This window comes from Thamnophis sirtalis, unplaced genomic scaffold (genome assembly GCF_051295495.1).
Source record: "Thamnophis sirtalis isolate CommonGarterSnake01/CBP01778 unplaced genomic scaffold, rThaSir2_p1.2 scaffold_3, whole genome shotgun sequence".
NCBI lineage: Eukaryota > Metazoa > Chordata > Lepidosauria > Squamata > Natricidae > Thamnophis > Thamnophis sirtalis.
In genome coordinates this window covers 60,064,329-60,070,849 of record NW_028261383.1, presented here as the reverse complement: position 1 = coordinate 60,070,849, position 6,521 = coordinate 60,064,329, and the positions used below count along the sequence as shown (strand labels likewise).

The 6,521-nt window shown below is 38.3% G+C and overlaps 1 long non-coding RNA gene across 2 annotated transcripts in view; it reads right to left on the bottom strand.

Annotated features, from left to right (window-relative positions):
* Positions 1–286: 286 nt before the first annotated feature.
* LOC148047981 (uncharacterized) overlaps positions 287–6,521 on the bottom strand; it is an 86,162-nt gene continuing 79,927 nt past the window's right edge. For both annotated transcript variants that reach the window (XR_015695885.1, XR_015695886.1), the window contains one exon: positions 287–660. This is a non-coding gene — a long non-coding RNA (uncharacterized LOC148047981). The remainder of the gene's footprint in view (positions 661–6,521) is intronic.

Genomic DNA, 6,521 nt, shown 5'->3' with positions numbered 1-6,521 from the left:
CATATTGCAGCAGAGATAATATAAAATAAAATCCCATTTAAGTATAAAATCAATAAAATAACATCAGTAGAATAATAAAATAATACTAATGAGAAATGTGGTGTCAGCCCTAGTCGACATGACAAGAAAAGAGTTTTATAGTAGCCAAGGTCCAGAAGAATGCTAGGGCAAGAGCCAAGTGAATTCCTAATGGGAAACTGTTATGGACCCTTAGTTGAGTGCTGCTGGCATATTGCTGAAGAAGATTGCTCTATCCGGTGCTGTTTAGAAAAAATATATCAGAATATAACTCATAACCATCATTTATTAAGCAACTGTACATTTCCTTTTGAATGAGGAGATCCATCAATTTGCCCAGTTATGACTGAGTTTGAGAAACTTTATTCTGCTGAGTTTTGGAGCTGAATCACATATACAATGTTCCAGATCATTGAATATATATCAAATGCTATTTGTATCTTTAGAAGTGTAAAGGGGAGACTACATATTTAATGGTTTTCCATAGCAAACATTTTGATAGATTTTCATATCGGAGAGCATATGCATCAATACCAACTTATTTTCTGCTTTTCAATCTTTGGATTTCTTCAGCCATGCTTGCAGCTGTGTGTCTAGGAGCAATGAAACCAGAATGCAGGATGCTGCTGCTTGTAGCCAATCCTGAAATGAGAGACAAAGATGATTTCTTATTTATTTATTAGATTCTTACCCTACATTTATTATTTTTATAAATCCATTATTGTTTCTATCACTCTTCCATTCCTCTTTTACCCACTTTGTTATTGTCATGCATGTTTAATGGACCACATTCTGCTCTTGATTTTAGTTGCTTGCTGAAACAAAGGTTTTCAATACCTTGATTTGTTTTTTTCCTTAAGTGCCATGAAATGCACCATTTGAATTATGGATTAAAGTGGTCCATGACTCAAATCTATCCAATTCATGCCATTTGACATTACTTAGAGCAGAATGGAGGTACTGGAGAAAGCAGCTTTGGTCCTTCAGTGCCCATGTTCCACAGCCAGAAGACCACTTGAAGTTTAATGGCACAATTTTTTCCCCAAATATAAAGCATGAGTGAAAGCTGGAAACTTTCTTGGAAGCAGACTAATTTAAAGCAGCATATAGTCTCATATACTTTATTAATAGGGTAATTCAAGGGTAAAGGGAATGTCAATTGCCTATCTATGTCCACTATGTTGGATCATCTCCAACTCTGTTTTCATATTCATTATAAAGTCAGCAACTCAAGCCATCACATCAGCTTAGAAGTAACACAATACTCGAGGAACACAAGAGAAAGCATGTCAAGTGAGATATAAAAGACCCTCCCCCCACCCAACATATAATGATATCTAGCTGCTTTTAGAAAGAGCAAAGAACAGGGAAGCTAAAATATGTGCCCCTTACTATAGGAAGGAACTGACACGACCTGGATAACTATTCTAAACAACAAGCCCATTCCAATATGTGAATTGGTCAGGATAGAAGTCAAGGACAATAGAAACAGGAGAATTCCCTCCACAGACCCACTGTGGTGGATTGCTATGGAAACAGCATTTTGTAGATTATTAGAAAGTAGATGGACTTCTGGATGTTTTTCCATGGAACAACTGATGGATTCACATTCCAACAGGAATCCCATGCCTATCCACAAAGTTTACTGTATTGTCTTCCACAAATGCCTCTCTCCCATTAGCCTTCCCTACCTCATGTGTCTTTTGTGTGGCACGCCTTGAGCTGCTTGGGGAAAGGGCAGGATATAAATAGGATGCGATAAAGAAGGGATTAGACTTTAAGCTGATTTTTCTATTCATTGAAAGGGGAATTTCTACCAACTCCCATTTTCTCCCATGTCTTTCCCCTCCACATTGTCTGCTAGTTTTTCTTATTCTACCACTTTCCCCAGGCAAATTGCTAGAAGTGAGGATCTACCAAGAGCCAAGGTGGTGCAGTGGTTAAATGCAGCACTGCAGGCTACTGCTAGATCAGCAGTTCAGCGGTTCAAATCTCACCGGCTCAGGGTTGACTCAGCCTTCCATCCTTCCGAGGTGGGTAAAATGAGGACCCAGATTGTTGGGGGCAATATGCTGACTCTCTGTAAACCGCTTAGAGAGGGCTGAAAGCCCTATGAAGCGGTATATAAGTCTACTGCTATTGCTATTGCTATTGCTACCAACCAGCAGAGATATGAAGCTTTTAGACTCTCCTACTGCTGGGGTGATGATGGTGATGGTAGTGGAGAATGGATATGATTAAACAGGAAAACAAAAGCAGCAAAGCCTACTATTCCTTGAGAACAAACTTCTGTTTTATTTACTTAGTAAAAATGAGGGTCTAAGCCATGTGTGTGTGCTTAGATGAACTTTTCTTGTCATTTTGTCCTACTGTTATTAGTGTTGTTAAGGCTGCCAATTCTTCTTATAATTTATTTTTAGTAGTAGAACTAACTTGGTAGTAAATCTGTATCTGTATGTGTGCGTGCGTGTGTTTGGTTATGTGTGTGTGGAAGACACACACATAACCAAACACACGCACTCATGCACGCACGCACACACACACACACAAACACACACCATGAACACTGTCAGGAGGCAGTCCTCATCCTTTTGTTTCTCTAGCCCATAAAAAGCCACTGTAGACAAATAGATAAATTAGATAGCTGGAGATTTGATATGTCAGTGGACTTGCTACTGGAGGCACAAGGCGTCTGGACTTGGCCATCAACATGCAATAGCAAAAGGCAGCAGCGCTGGGCCATTAGCTTTAGCCTTACTGGGCCGTCTGGTGCTGCCAGAGTTATCAACACGATGTCACTAAACAAGTCAGGGTTTCAATCCTGTTTTTGTTGACTTAGAAATAATTCTCGCGGTTTATTAGAGTTCACTTTCCAGATAGCGAGAGCAAAACATGGAACTCAAAGACAGAAAGATGCTTTATTATTATAAGCTTTATTCATTAAGCATACATGGCAGTGCTGATCTGTGTCCCCTGATCAGACAAATAGCCTCAGTGCGGTCAAAACACATTAATGTATTGTTGGCTATTCTAGGATGATGCACTTTGCCTCCTGGACTGCCAAGCATCTTGTGGAAATAGCTGATGTTTGCTCTTCTAGCACAAGCTCTGGGCACTTCCACAAGCCCTTGTATCACTTTCATATTGCTGTGAAATTGTCCTCATTGACGCCTTTTATCGCTTCCCTGAACTTACCAGCAATCTCTTCACTTGCCAATGAGAATACACCAGATGATATCTTGGTCCACCCTTGTAATTCCCTCTTTGCATTTGTTTTGTTCAACAAAGGAAAACAACAACAATAATTAACCCACCTACAGGGAGAGAGAGAGAGAGTGGTAGATCCACCCCTTGGAGCAGCTGAAAGTTAAAGAATGGCTGTGGCTGAAGAGGATAGATGAGAAATCCCAGGATTTAGAGGGTGGGAATTCCACTAACGGAAATCTTCATCTCTTTTCAACTCTAGAGACAATTGGGAATATTCAGAGTGGCAGGTTTCGCTAAAATGAATATGGGCCACCAACCATTTCTCAATGGTTAGAATAGATTAGCTCGTTTTCTGTTCACTAGCAGATCTCTCTGTCTGTATTTTCCTAGCAATAGCATTCCCTTACCTGGCTCAATGATGGTCATTCAGCAGCATCCTAATCTATACCACTAGTACTGTTACTAATGATACATCAGGGACATAATACTGTATGTGTAAGATTTACTTGAGGTGCAAAGGTTTACCCAGCAATTTTGAATCACTATTTTTCTTTCCCTGAAGTACTCACTTCTTCACTGAGCTTTTTTACCTATACCACTGAAACACTGGACCTTCCTCCCTTCCCTCCTCCTTCCTAAATAGTCCAAATGAATAACTATCACGAAGTCTTCAAGCAAAATAAAATAGCAGTTAAAATATGTTTTTGCAAGTTTTAGTTTCTGCATGTCAGGCAAACATTATCCCTACTGCAATGCTAGAAGACTTCTACAAGTATGGCTGCAGCAGACATCGAACCAAACCTGAGAAAATGTAAGCAAGGAGTTTTCATTTTAAGCTGGTTGCTGGGCCTATGTATAGTTGAATTGTGACACTTTAGGTGTGTATGTGTTTTGTTTGTATTTAACTTTGTTGGGACAGCACTACAGCATAATCATCCAAAGTCACAGTTGCCAATAGTTCAGACTGAACATCTGGAAAATCACTACTAAAGTGGCCAGCCTCTACAGAATGTTCTTAAGTTGACCCAAATTTCCAACTTGGAATCAACTTTACACATAATTAGGTTTAGGACTACAATAGCAAAGAAGGTTGGTAAAATCAATAGACATGACCTAATGTCTCAACCTGGTGCCTTGCAGATTTGTTGGGAGAAGAATTATCATAATTCCAAGACCATGCTAGAGGTTCAGGCCAAAGATGGGAGTACAAATGTATTGAATTATGTGCCTTCCAACGTATTGTAAGATAACAGGTGAGGGAAAATGTATGTTATGGTTAGAATGGTGCTGTTCACTCAGTCATCAAATGAGTGAATTATCTACAGCTACAACCTTGTAGCTGTAGATAATTGGGTGTAGGTGATAATTGTGTGAATTATTATCTCTCATCCTAGCTCAACTTGCAAGACTCTTGAGAACATAAAAAGAGAAAAAACAATACTGCCCTGAAACACTATGGCTGTCTCATTTCATTATTATATCTATTTCATACATCTGTCCCAAAATAGTACCTTTGAGGTATTGTAAATATGAGAACTGAATTTAATCAGATTTGGAGGATACTGGTTTGAAAATACTGTAACAAGTTCATTCACATGGTACATTATTTCTTTTGTCAGTTCATTAAGTTCAAAATTTAATGGTGTTAACAATAGATCATCTGCAATTATGCAGGCTAGTAATATAATTACCATTGACAACTTTCTTATTTAAAATCGTGTGTTTGTACGTGTGTGCAGGAGGGAGTGAATAAGTGAGTGAATTCTTTTTGTTTCTACTTGGAATAACTGCTGTTCATCTGATCTATTATGATAAGGGTTAGCAGGAGAGGGGTGAGTTTTTTCTGGATATGATAACGATCATTTGGTGGGAGGGGAATATTCCATCTTCCTAGGGAAACATCTTGAAGCTCAATGCTTATTGACTGAAAAGAAACCATCTAAGTTGAGCTGACCTGCTCTACAAAGGCTAAGTATCTCCCGTTTGAGAGGGATTTCACCAGTGCTTGAATAAATATTGACTGCAGTCTATCCTCCAATTTCTCATAAATGTTCTTCCTCTGTTTTACTGCTTCAACCTCAGAATGCATTAGAATTTCTGATGGTAGTACAAGAGTTATTGTTGCAAAATGGATTTTATTGTTTTTTTATTCCCTTTTTTAGATAAAAAATATCAAATAACCATAGGTTAATTTGGTACAGAGTATCTTTCAGGAATGTGTTGTTTCTATGAAAGCCATTGGCAGTTACCCTCCCTTTACAATTTTTTTTTAATATTTGTTTTGCTTGCCATTCAAATGAATTTGACCTAAGTCAATTTAATTTTTCTTCCATGAACAAAATATTCAATGTTCTCCACCAAATGCTTTCTGGTTAACACACACACAAAAACCCAAGTAGAATTTGAAACTGTTATACCCACCCCTTATATCGGAATGAAATAGAACAAATAAACATAGAAAATTTGAATGCCAACCCAACTCCAAAATTGATTTTTGTTATATTTTACTTTTGAATAAACATGGTGAAGGCTATCCAGAGACACTTTGATTGGTGAGATGGTGGCCTATGAATTCAATGAATGAATGAATGAATGAACAAAGAAACAAACAAACACAAATAAAGAAACAAACAAACAAATAATCACTACACAAACAGGCAAGGTCTGACTATGGTAGGTCATTTAGTGTATTTTAGACTTCTTTGCCCACTTTGAAACACAGGCATTTGGTCTGCCTGTATTATTGTTCACATAGCTAAATAATATGAAACCTTAATCCTTTTCCTTTCTTAGAACACAGATGATATGTTAGTGAATGACATATGAGAATAGGTCCTGTACAAATCTTTGGCTCCTACACAAATATTGCGCTATGTCACAACTGCTTCTCTAGGGAGCTCTCCACATAGAAAGGAATGTTAAGTGCTGAAAATATTCAAGTTTCCTACTTAATCAAGAGGCTTCTTGAGGGAAGCTATCATTCAAAGGCAAATTTGCTCTGCCCGTTTGGTTTTGATATTTATTTCCAGGAAGTGTTCCCATCAAAATGTGCCTATATGTTTGTGTGTAGGAGACAGAAATAGGGACTGGCATATTCCCAGATGCCTCCATGGGTGACAAACCACTTGATGTCCTAGTCTTATTGAAATGAATGAAGATACTTTACATGAAAAGACTAAACGCTTTCTCACACAAGTATTATTTTACTCCATCTAAACCAGGCATGTCCAAAGTCCTTCCCGGGGGCCAATTGCGGCCCGTTTTCAAATTTCAAGCGGCCCGCAACCTCTTCGCCA